The sequence below is a fragment of the Mobula hypostoma genome, chromosome 15 (genome assembly GCF_963921235.1).
Source record: "Mobula hypostoma chromosome 15, sMobHyp1.1, whole genome shotgun sequence".
Lineage (NCBI taxonomy): Eukaryota > Metazoa > Chordata > Chondrichthyes > Myliobatiformes > Myliobatidae > Mobula > Mobula hypostoma.
In genome coordinates this window covers 30181361-30195131 of record NC_086111.1, presented here as the reverse complement: position 1 = coordinate 30195131, position 13771 = coordinate 30181361, and positions in this window count along the sequence as shown.

The following is a 13771-nucleotide window of genomic DNA, read 5'->3' as shown; positions in this document are numbered from 1 at the left end:
GAACGTGCCCTTCAGCCTAGAATTACACTTACCAATAACCACCCATTTACACTGATCCAAATTCTCCTCAGCTACCCCCAGATTCTATTATTCACCCACACTGTAGGCAATTTACAGCGGCCATTTAAACTACTAAAGTAGTACAAAATTTTGAGACATATAAAGCAGCCGAAGGAAAGTCAGACAATCATAAGAACCTGAAAACTCCACACGGACAGCACCCAGGGTGAGGACTGATGTCGTAAGGCAGTGGCTCCACCATGCCTCATATTGAATGCAGCTTGAAAGGATGTAAATACATAATCAATAAACAATACTAGATATGAGACAGAAGAAAATCTAGCACAATGACCAAGCACCAAAAGACCCTCAGGAGACTGAAGATGCAAACTCTACAACTCAGCCTCTTCCTTTCTGTCATCGGATTTCTGAATGGCCCATGAACACATGAACACTATCTTATTATTCAGGATTTCTTTTGTAATTTATTGTGATTTTATGTATTTGTTCTCTACTGATGCCACAAAAGGAATTTGAACCTATTGACCCTCTCCACCTCTGACACCCCCCCCCCCCAAAGAGGATAGGCTCATGGACCTCTGGTTTCTTCCTCTTGTAGTCAATAATCAGTTATTCGGTTTTGCTGACACCGAGTGAGAAGTTGGGGCTGAGGCACCATTCAACCATATTTTTAATCTCCCCCCATATACCGATTTGTCTCCACTTTTGATTCAGGTAACAACGGTGATGTCATCAGCAAACCTAAATATGGCATTGGGGATGTATGCAGCCACACAATCGTAGATATAAATTGAATAGACCAGAGGGGCTAAGCACACAGCCCTGCGGTGCACCTGTGCTGCTCACAAGTGTGGAGGAGATTTTGTTGCCAATCTGCACTAACTGTTTTCAGATTGTGGGGAAAGCGAGGATCCAGTCGCACAGCGAGGTATCTAGGCCCAGAACCTTGGAGCCTAGTCGTGAGCTTCAGGGGGATGATAGTGTTGAATGCTGAGATGTAGTCAATGAAGAGCATCCTGATGCATGCATCTTTTCTATCCAGCTGTTCCAGGGTTGTGTGGAGAGCCAATGGAATGACATCTGCTGTTCGCTCGTTGTAATGAAGGCAAATTGAAGCAGATCTTGGTCTTTCCTCAGGGAGGAGTTGAAATGATTCATGAACATCGTCTCAAAGGTGGATTTAAGTGTCACTGGAAGGTAGTCACTGATACATGTTATAATGTTCTTTTCGGACAGTGGTATGATAGGTGCATGCTTGAAGCAGGTAGGTACGTCAGACTGCAAAAGAGAGAGTCTGAAGATGTCCGTAAACAGTCGAGCCAGTTGATTAGTGCAGATCTTCAATACTTAGCCAGGTACACCAACTGGGCCAGTTGTTTCCCTTGGATTCATTCTCCTGAAAGATGCTCTCACAGTGGCCTCAGAGACTGAGATCACATGGTCATCGGGGGCTGTGGGGGTTTGTGAAGTTACCACTCTGTTCCTTCAGTCAAAGCGAGCATAAAAGGCATTGAGTTGGTACATGCAGAATAATCAGAAATCACGCACTAATGCAGAATAGACATACCGAGCCTGCAACGTAAATTTGTTTCATAGTGAATGAAATTAGTAACTTCCAATTCCCAAATCATGCATAAACCAAGTTCAAACAGGTCACATTTGTAGCTTGATAATAAAAATTGTTGCAAAATTTAAAATGCTGGCCATTCATAATTTATACATTGACCTAATAAAATTAACAAAATGAATAATAGTGAGGACTTGTAATGCTGTAACAAATAAACAATTAATATTACATCTCTCCTTGAAAAAGTAAAAGTCAATACCATTTCTTTAGGCATATGTAAAAGAGTACGAGAGTTTCATTACACAAAAGCTAGGATGTCAATAATGACCATCAAATACTGGCTGTTAATGCTTATTGCATGGTGCATTAACAGATATGAAACCTATATTTAAAATAAAATATCTCAATTGATTTGCAGTATATAGAAGCAGGTTATACTAAGGATCCAGATATAATGGGCTGCTGTGTTACTTTTCTCCCTAATGATTACCTGTCTCAGAAATTTCAATGTACTTTTTTACAGCAAAGGTCTCTCCTAAGAAACAATAACATGACTACTTCATCACAGAGGGAATTTTATTAGTCTGTGTATAGAAATGAGTTTATAAAAAAAAACACTTTTGGAAATCCAAAAGAAAACAGGGAAGTCTAGAGATACAAAGATTTGTTTAGAGACCCAAACAAAAAGACCAGATTATCTTTAAGGATATACATACTGACAAGTTTGGCACTATCTATACACTCCTTGCAATAATTTATATATATATAATGTTCATAATTGAAGATTATTGTTCTACAAACAAAGTGCTTTTGAGGCTTATTCTGTATTATTGTTGTGAATAATATGAGGAAGAATTTTTATTGACTTCTCTGAAGGTTGTGTCTGCAGATATGTGCACTCAGCAGACTTGAGGAAATGAAATAAACTTTGTAGAGGGTGAATCGGGATCAGAATCAGGTTTAATATCACTGACATATGTCATGAAACTTGTTGTTATGCGGCAGCAGTACATCGCAACACAATAGTTTAAGCTGTAAATTATAGTAAAATGTACATATATTCAAAAAGGTAAATGAAATAAGTAGTGCAAAAAGAGAAAAAAAATAGTGAGGTAGCGTTCATGGGTTCAATGTCCACTCGGAAATTTGATGACAGAGGGAAAGAAATAATTCCTGTATTGGCTCCTGTACCTCCGCCCTGATAGAAGCAATGAAAATAGGGCATATCCTAGGTGACGGGGGTCCTTAATGATAGATGCTGCCTTTTTGAGGCATCACTCAATGACAATGTCCTGGTTGCTGGGGAATTTAGTGCCATGATGGAGCTGACTGACTTTACAACGTTCTGCAGCTTCGGTGATCCTGTGTAAAGCCCACCCTGCCAAACCAGATGCTGATGCAGTCAGTTAGAATGCTCTCTACAGTACATCTGTACAAATTTGCAAGTTATCTTTGGTGTTGTACCAAATCTCCTCAAACCTCCACTATTGTGCCTTCTTTGTAACTGCATCAATATGTTGAGCCCAGGATAGGTCCTCAAAGGTGTTGACACCCATGAACTTGAAATTGCTCACTCTTTCCACTTCTACTCCTTCGATAAGGACTGGTGCGTGTTCTCTCGACACACTTTCTGAATTCTATTACCAATTCTTTTGTCTTACTGACATTGAGTGAAAGGCAGTTGCTTCGACACCACTCAACCAGCTGATCCATCTGGCTCCTGTGTGTCTAATTGTCACCATCTGAAATTCTGCCAACAATAGTTGCGTCATCAACAAATTTATAAATGGTATTTGAGTTGTGCCTAGCCACTCAGTCATGGGTACAGAGAGAGTAGAGCAGCGGGCTAAGCAGGCATCTTTGAGGTGTGTGCCAGAGTTGGTGATCAGCAAGGTGGAGATGATATTTCCGATCTACACAGACTGTGGTCTTCCAGTGAGGAAGCTAAGGATCCATTAGCAGAGGTCCAGATTTTGGAGCTTTTTGTTCAGAAGAGTAGGAGTGATTGTGTTAAATGCTGAGCTGTAGTCAATAAACAGCAACCTGACGTAAAACCTAGCTTCCAACTTTGTAGTTTCTTTAAGATACAGTACACCCACAATAAAGCTGCCTTTGCAACTGAAATGCAGTCTGATTTTAATCATGATGTCATTTAGTAGGATATTAAAAGGTGCCAGTATTAAAAGGTTGTAAGTAACCAAGACACTTCAATCCAGGATGAGCTAATATGCTCACAAAGTAGTTGTGCAAAAGAGATCAAAACTGTCTAATCATTTATTTGACCCGAAAGCCTTAAAGTATTTGGAAAGGAGGAAATCATACTTAATATACAATATAAAAGTTCTGGACATCAAGAATGCAACTTAATTATTAAAAAACCCAAAGCTCAAGGAAAATTAATGTTCAAAGTTAACATTCAGTGCATGCACAAATATACTTTGTACTTTCATTTGTCAGTCACAGCTTTGGAGCTTCGGCATCAGCTATGTAATAAATGGTAAATTATTTCATTCCCTTGCCCAGCATACATTCCATCCACTCTCTTTATGCTGCTTTAATGTATGCAGAAGCACTTTACAGATTAGCTGATTTGATTCGTGCTTTGTCTTGTTTTGTGTGGCATGTATTAAAGGGCATCTCCACCCTAATTGTACATGGAGCTGTGCAAAAAGGCAACCTACTATAATTAGCTACCACAAAGCAACAATTCATTCTGCATTTCATGTCAAAGATATTTCAGTATATTTTAAAATGCACAGGCTCTTTGAAATTTAGTTACACGTGCCAACTTTTCAAATGCATACAATATGCTCAATCAGAAAGTTTGACTGAGGTCACAGAATATAAAATGTATAATCCTGAAAATTATGATTGATAGCTACTCAAAGACAAGCTCGCTATTAAGTATATGACCTAGGCCAGCATGGGTCTAAATAGGTAGTCTTTCAGCTTCACTTCTTTTGGCTCTTCCTGCTGCACCAGGATAGATTTGTCTAGCTGGTAATTCCTAATTCATAATCAGTTTATTATTGTCACATGTACTGAGGTACAGTGAATAACCTTGTTTTGCATACCATACAGATCATTTCATCACATCAATGCATAGAGGTAGAACGGGGGAAAGCAATAAAAGAATGCACAATATATTGTGTTACAGTTACAGAGAACGTGCAGTGCAGGCAGAAAATAAGATGCAAGGCCAAGGCAGGATAGATTGTAAAGTCAATTGTCCATTTTACTGTACAAGAGGTCCATTGAATAGCCTTATAACAGCTGTAAAGAAGTTGTCTTTGAGCCTTCAGGTACATGCTTTCAGGCTTTTGTATCTAGCGTCCAGTGTACACAAAGTGTTGGAGGAATACAGTAGGTCAGGCATCATAGATGGAGGGAAGTTAACAGTGGACATTTCAGGCCAAGACCCTTTAACAGGATTGGAAAGGAAGAGGTGCAAATTACTGCAGAATTAACCTCACCCAAGTTTGCTCTTAACTCCATCAACAATCTTGGAAGAATTCAGAAACATTATTAACACTCAGGCACTGCTTGAAAGACAAACCCGCCCATGGCAGCCACAAAATGGTCACGATGTATAGGCTGCCCTGAAACCTATTGTTCTACACGTGACGAGAATCTTAGTTTCTGAACCAAAAGAACCAGGATAGGTTTAATGAAAATGACAAGATTAATAAATGAATTAATCACTGAAGCAAGACATTCCTGAATTGAAAGCTACAGCATTCCTTTAAGTAACCGATGCAAGTTACTGAAGGGCAGAGGACTAGCTGAAATGGCAGATAGAAATCTGTCATTGGCAAAAAACATCTATAAAGTTGCTGATGACACAACTGTTGTTGGCAGAATCATCTAAGATCTATCCTGAGCCCAACATATTGATGCAATTACGATGAAGACAAGCCAGCGGCTATATTACTTTAGGAGTTGGAGGTGATTTCGAATTTCACCAAAGACTCTAGCAATTTTTTTACAGATGTACCATGGAGAGCATTCTAACTGGTTGCATCACAGGCTGGTATGGAGTGATCACTGCACAGGATTAGGGAAGGTTGCGGTGGGTTCTAAACTCAGCCAACTCCATCATGTTCACTAGCCTCCCCACCATCGAAGACATCAAAATGGTGGTAATCATCATTAAGGACCCCCACTACCCAGGACATACTCTCTTCTCATTAATACAATCAGAGAGGAGGTGCAGGAGCCAGAAGATACATATCCAACATTTTAAGAATAGCTTCTTCCCCTCTGCCGTTAGATTTCTGAACAAACAATGAACCATGAATACCACCTCACTATTTTTGCACTTTTTGCACCACATATTCGATTTTTTTAAATATACAATTCCTACTGCAATTTATTATAGTTTATGTATTGCAATGTACTGCTGCCACAAAACAACAAATTTCACAACATACGTCAATGATAATAAACCTGATTCTGATTCCGAGAACAAAGGAAGTTCAGTGATTTACTGACAATTGTACGAAGTACTACAGGTTCTTCAGAGGTATCAATAGTATCCTCAGCCCATACACTCAACACCTCAAGCCAATAAGAGCCAGAAATAAAGGGTGAACTTATTATGGACAGTGTGACAGTCATCATCAGCTGAAAATCTCTCAGATGTCCCACATTTCACGCAGACGGGAGAAGGAAGAAAACTCTCCCTGCCATGCCCGACCACAGTCCGACTCTGAGTCATCCAAAAACTTCGAGCCTCCAATCAGTCCTCCGACACCGAGTACTGAGCACCATCTCTATCCGAACGATTCGACCTCAATCTCGGTCGCCAGCAGCAGGCAAAGCCGGGGATTTCAGGGCCTTCCCTCCGGAAGATTTCTCGATTACGCAGTAACAACAGAAGTGAACTAGTGTTTCAGAGATTTCTCCAGATGTTCCTCTGTGCTTTCTCGTCTGTCTCCAACAAATCAGAATTGTCCACGGCCCCTATTTAACGGATACAATATCATTTTTCACCGGAGGGCTGCGCGTGCGCGGCGCGCTGTTATCTCATCCTCCCACCAAGTTCAAATTAAGTAACACATCCTCAATCTCAGCTGCACAGGATATACCTGGAGACCTCAGAGGTGCCAAATCACGACCATCTTGAAGAAAAGAGATTAACTGAAAAGAATTCATCTGCCACAGGAGAATTCGTTGCCAGGGTTTTCATCTCTCTCCTTCCAGTGGCCAAAGAGCTGCGGCTTGAACCACAGTCTGAATCATATCCATCAACAGGCAGAAAGAGCAGAATCATCATCATAGGTCAGTTCCAAGTAATGCACAGAACAACACTGGCCCCCTTTCCACCTCACTAAAAAAAACATCGACACACTCATTGGGCACTCCTTTTACATTTGTTGCCATAGAAATCCATCGCCATCTTATTTCTGCTCCATGATGACATGTAAGCCAGAACTTTAACTAGTGAGTCTACTACAGAGATAAGGTCAGTGAAAATCAGTGTCAAATCAGGTGGAACATGATACTCATCAGTATCTAGATCCATGAATAAGGCATAGACACATAGGTCCCTGCATTAATATTTTTACTGCAGGACTGAGTTCGACTACAAACTGTTGCATGTAATCAAACTCTGGTTATCTGATTCCACATAATTACACATATAGATACAAGTATGAAGGGAATTCAGCCAGAGTGATACAAGTGCCTCCTTGAGCCTTATTATATGACAAAGATGTGACAAAGCATACTGATGAACATAGAACAGTACATGTGGTGCATATGGGTTTTAGTAAGATGTTTGATAAGATTCCCCATGGTAGGCTCATTCGTAAAGTCAGGGGGCATGGCAACCAGAGAAAATTTGCTGTGTGGATTCAGAATTGACTTGCCTATAGAAGGCAGAGGGTGATTTTTAAATGGAGACTATTCTGCGTAGAGGTCAATGACCAGCGATACTCCACAAGGATCTGCTCTGGAACGCCTGCTCTTTGTGATTTTTATAAATGACTTGAATATGAAGTGGAAGGGTGGGTTAGCAAGTTTGCACATGACATAAAAGTTGGTGGAGTTGTGGATAGTATATAGTGTAGAACATTATCCTGGTTTACAACGGGATATTGGCAAGTTGCAGAGCTGGGCTGAGAGGTGGCAGATGGAGTTCAACTTGGAAAATTGTGAAGTAATTAACTTTGGAAGGCCAAACTTGAAAAGCAGAATACAGGGCTAATGGTAGGATCCTTAACAGTGTGGAGGAACAGAGGGATCTTGGGTTACTTGTCCATAGAGCCCTCAAAGTTGCTGCACAAGTTGGCAGGATGGTTCAAAAGGTGTATAGCGTGTTAGTATTCACTAGCTGGGAGACTGAGTTCAAGAGAAATGAGGTAATATTGCAACTCTATAAAATCCTGGTTAGAACACAATTGAATATTTGATTACCTCATTACAGGAAGAATATGGAAGCTTTGGAGATAGAACAGAGGAGATTTACCAGTATGCTCCCTAGATTAGAGTGCATGTCTTAGGAAGAAAGGTCGAGTGAGCTAGGGCTTTTCTCCAGGATGAGAGGTGACATGTTAGAGGTGGACAAGATGATAAGCGGCGTAGGTAGAATGGATAGACAGATAATTTTTCCCATGGCAGAAATGGCTAATACAAAGGGAGCATGATTTTAAGGTGAGCAGAGAAAAGTATAAAGGGTTGTCAGAGGCAGGAGTTTTACACAGAGTGTGGTAGGTCTGCAGTCAGCGAGAACTAGGCCACAAGCCTTGGGCTTGCCTGCTGCTGCAGAGCAGGTGAGCAACATGGAAGTGCTACAGCGTGGCTGCACTCAGCTGGGGCCTGGCCCCTCCAATGCTCAAGCAGTGGAAAGACAGGCTGGATTGTGTGTGTCCGTACACTGCCTGGAGGCCTTACCATCAACTTCCGGACATTGTCATTCAGGGTTCTGGACTCTATATATATATATATTTATTTTTCATTCAATATGCTTCTTTGAATTAGTTAATCACTTTTTTTAAAAGTTTTTTTGTTATTTGTTACTGATTTGCACCTTGACCCCAGAGGAACACTGTCTCGTTCAGCTGTGTCTATCTATGGCTTGAATGATAAATTAACTTGATTTGATGTGATGGAGTTCGCTGCCAGGGGTGCTGGTAGCGGTTAATACCTTAGAGGATTTAAGAAATTCTTAGATAGGCACATGTATGACAGAAAAATGGAGGACCATGTAGGTGGGGAGGGTTAGATTGAACTTAGAGTAAACTGAAATGTTGGCACAACATCGTGGGATGACAGACATGTACTATTGCATAATGTTCCATGTTCTAAAACTAGAACTGGTGGAAATATGATTACTAGTGCACAGTACATCAAAACCACAGCATATCAAGTATTGTGATGGTATGGGTTCGCTGACTGAAAAGTTCTAAACTCAAACAAAGGCCCTAAGTCCTATTAGATATAAATAGCCATGAGTATTCTCACTAAAGGGACATTATACTGTAACTACCTAACCTTCAAAGACTAGTTCACTTCCTTATTTATTCACTATGGTGGGTTTAGCTGCCAATATCAATTATTTGAGCAGTGGGGCCCCGCCCTATCAAGGCAAAGATAATTTCAGCAAAGTAAGTAATTTAAAACAGTTCACATATTTTCAGTGGTACATGTTTAAATCCAATCAACATTCTTAAAACACATTTAAAACTCAGAGGATTTCTATCTTAAATATTTCCAAATTACAAACCATTTCTAAAACACAAAGGATTTCCAAACCAAAGGTTCAATTCTAATAAACTAAAGAGACATATCAATGACGGAGATGAACAAATCATCTGTCACAGAAACTGAAGTCAAAGGAATGGATTCTAGTTCATCCCATGTTTCTTTTATGCTTCTTGATGTTCCTTACACATTTAGATGACTTTATACATATATGTTACTTCCTCAGACACAGTACCCTATTTACACAAATGGTCTGAAATCTTTTTTGAGACACTGATCTCAGTTACCCATTATTAACGGTGTCAAGGTAACTTCCTCGAATATATAAAACTCACAACAATAAATACTTCAGTTATTGATATGCTATATGATATTATCCATATGATCTGTAAGCTTCCTTGAACCAAGCAACTTAGTCAGTTTGTCTGATTTGAAACAAGCCAGATTAATTAACCCATTGTCTTATACTGCACCTCTTGATCAGCAATAAACCAGGTGTTGTAGACTAGCAGTCTTGCCCCACCTCCCCCTCATACCCCATCTGTTACTTATTTTTATACACACATTCTTTCTCTCACCCTCCTTTTTCTCCCTCTGTCCCTCTGAATATACCCCTTGCCCATCCTCTGGGTCCCCCCCCCCTTGTCTTTCTTCCCGGACCTCCTGTCCCATGGTCCTCTCGTATCCCTTTTGCCTATCACCTGTCCAGCTCTTGGCTCCATCCCTCCCCCTCCTGTCTTCTCCTATCATTTTGGATCTCCCCTCCCCCTCCCACTTTCAAATCCCTTACTCACTCTTCCTTCAGTTAGTCCTGACGAAGGGTCTCGGCCTGAAACGTCGACTGTACCTCTTCCTAGGGATGCTGCCTGGCCTGCTGCGTTCACCAGCAACTTTGATGTGTGTTGTTTGCAATATTGTGTTTTTACATTTCAGACTGATTACTCTTTGCCAATTATATTTTATGACTGGACTGGAGGTTTGATCTTACAAGCAGCATCTGCTGTGTTTAGAAAGCTAAGCTTGGCAAAACATAAGGCCCCTGACCCAGGAAGTGAATATCCATTACAGTACATCATGTTAATTCATCAAGAAGAGAATCAGTTATTCGAATTACTTGCTTAGCCAGCTTCCAAAATCAAATAAAACATTTCAGATTTTCTCCTTGATGAAAATTGCTGCAAACTGAAAATGCTGTCTTACTTTTATGAAACAAAGCCAATTGATTCACATCAGTAAAACAAAAATACCAATGAGAAATTGACCAGTTAAACCAGTTTAATTGTTTGTGTTGGAGAAGTAAACGTTGACTAGAGATCCTGCAGAACTTCACACTCTTTTGAAGACAGGAACGACAGCATTGACTTCGAGTTAATTTCGGTTCTGAACGAAAGTAGCTCTAATAATAGGGCATCACCTCCCATCTGCTCTAAAGGTGAATAAGTACAATGATTGGAACTTATGCACAGCACTGTGTTGTATGTTGTTTGTCACAGTAAAAAGCACCACAACATAAAAGTTTAATGCAATCAAAGCATAAAGATTGATATTAGCAAAGTAAAAGATAAAACAACTCAAACTCAAAGAAAAGAGACACACATTAATAAAGGACCTTGTATGTTTACTAGCTTACATTTAATGTAGTTCTTTTAATGTGTAGTCATTATTGTACTGTAGGAAATATGGCAGCGATTGCATGCAGGAAACCCAGAACCTGTTGCAGGAAACTGTTGAGGCCAGTTCATTGGCTGTATTTAAGAGGGAGTTAGATATGGCCCTTGTGGCTACAGGGGTCAGGGGGTATGGAGGGAAGGCTGGGGCGGGGTTCTGAGTTGGATGATCAGCCATGATCATAATAAATGGTGGTGCAGGCTCGAAGGGCCAAATGGCCTACTCCTGCACCTATTTTCTATGTTTCTATGTTTCTGTCTCTGGAGCAAAAATGTTCACATGAAGCAATGGCTGATGCTCACTAGATAATGACCCATGAGGAAAATTTAAAGAAACAAAAGCTCCACAGATAAATAACGGTTAAAAGAAAACTAGTAAGTATGTAATATACTATGTAACAACACACATCAAAGTTGCTGGTGAACGCAGCAGGCCAGGCAGCATCTATAGGAAGAGGCGCAGTCGACGTTTCAGGCCGAGACCCTTCGTCTGACGAAGGGTCTCGGCCTGAAACGTCGACTGCGCCTCTTCCTATAGATGCTGCCTGGCCTGCTGCGTTCACCAGCAACTTTGATGTGTGTTGCTTGAATTTCCAGCATCTGCAGAATTCCTGTTGTTTGCGTAATATACTATGTAGTTGGACTATTGCAGAATTTTCTTATATGAGGAGGGGAAGGTCTCAGCATGTAGTATTGAAAAAAGCAAAATTAGCAATTAATCTGATTTTTTCATAAAAGTTTGAAAAATCTGCCATTAACAAAATCTAGCATGGTAAACTACAGACTCATACTATAACTAAAATACTTGAGAAATGAGTGAAAATGTTTTTTTATAGTTATTAATTTATCATTTGTCATGCCTGTTGTCTGAAGGCATTGGTAATCGACGTTGGGAACTATAATGATTCCCTCAAATCAGTCAGATTTTAATCCCAATCATAGCTCAACTGGCTCAGCTAATTAAGATAATTCTGAACATGAATATCCAACTATCAAATCTGAACTTTCAGTTCAATCACACTCTTGATCCAACCATTAATTTGAGAAATACTCATCAAATCACAGAATATGAAATTTTCATCAGTCTTCTCCCCAGATCCTCTCAAGACCGTACTGCACTCCAGAAGCTAATCACATCCATGTAAATTATGCATCTCTTCAGGTGTTCAGTGGCACTGCACTGCTGAATGAATGATTTAGTGGTTACAGCTCAAGGATTTGTTACTTGATTAAACTCCCAGCCAAAAGCCGAGGGGTTTAGGTGATGTTGATTGCTGAAGTAGCTTTCTATCGAAATAGCTGTTGCACATCTTCAACATGGAGCAAACTCAATGAGAATAACTTTGCATATTTTTACAAAGGAACCCTGCAAGTAGTCATAAAAACACTACAAGTTTTATCTTATGCCAATGCCACAAGTTCTATAAAGCATAAAACAGACTTTCTTATCATCAGTAGGACTGTGCATTTGCTCCTTCATCAGGAGAACCTGCATGGGTAGCTTCACTCACCTCAAACTGAACTGATTCAACAACCTATGGACTCACTTTCAAGGACTCTACAATTCATGCCCCTGGTATTAGTTATTTGTTTATTTACTTATTTATTTGTTTTTATGTTTGCACGGTTTGTCTCCTTAGGCATATTAGTTGCTTGTCTCTCTTTGTCTGTTGTATATTTACATTGATTCTATTACATTTCTTTGTTTTACTGTGAATGCCTACAAGAAAATGAATCTCAAAGTGCTACATCATGACAATAATAAATTTTGATAATAAAATTTACTTTGAACTTTGACCTTTCTTAATCCCAGATTGACCAAAATCGGGTTTATTATCAACAGCATGTGCCGTGAAATTTGTTAAATTAGCAGCAGCAGTTCACTGCAATACATAATATAGAAGAAAAAAAAGGTAAAAATAAATAAATAAATAAATAAATTACAGTATATGTATATTGAATAGATTAAAAATCATGCAAAAACAGAAATAATATATATCAAAGAGGTGAGGTAGTGTTCATGTGTTCAATGTCCATTTAGGAATTGGATGGCAGAGGGGAAGAAGCTGATTCTGAATTGCTGAGTGTGTGCCTTCAGGTTTCTTCAGGTGTGTACCTCCTTCCTGATGGTACCTTACGCTCGACGCCGGCGCCCTAGACCTGAGTCGACGTAGTAGTAGTAGTCCCTGATGGTAACAATGAGAAAATCTCTCAATCTCAATTGAGGAAATCTTTGTAAAAGGAAGCAAGCCTTGCACAGTCTGTTTCCATATCTTTTTTCCTTCATTCGACTCCTGAGAACATGGGGTTAACCAAGTAATTGAACAAAAAAAGTCATTTTAATAAATGAATAAAAAAGGCACAGAGAGCCAAACAGCACTTACCTGTGGTTTTGCTTATTCCACACAGACCAGCAGTTTCCAGTGAATTCAAGACTTAAACAACACATCCAGAATACGGTTAGCCATTGATCACATGACAATTTTTAAAGGGGCACAATTTCAATATTCAAAATGCCACATATTTTACATGTCTTCATCAATAATGAAGAAAAAAAGGAGGAAATATAGATCCAAAATAACTGTTGTTTATATGACACCTATGTTCTTTATTTTGGCATAAAATCTTACAGATAATAGGCAGACTTGATTCTGACTGGTAAAGGTTTTATTCTGTGGTCTAATGGTGATCAGCATGCTCTGATCTATAGGATTAGTATGCATCATCTGTTTCTGTTTCTACCAAGCAAATCTCTTCCTGCAATGGTACCAGTTCTTGCAATGCAGGAGACCCTCTCTCATTCTCTGATCTG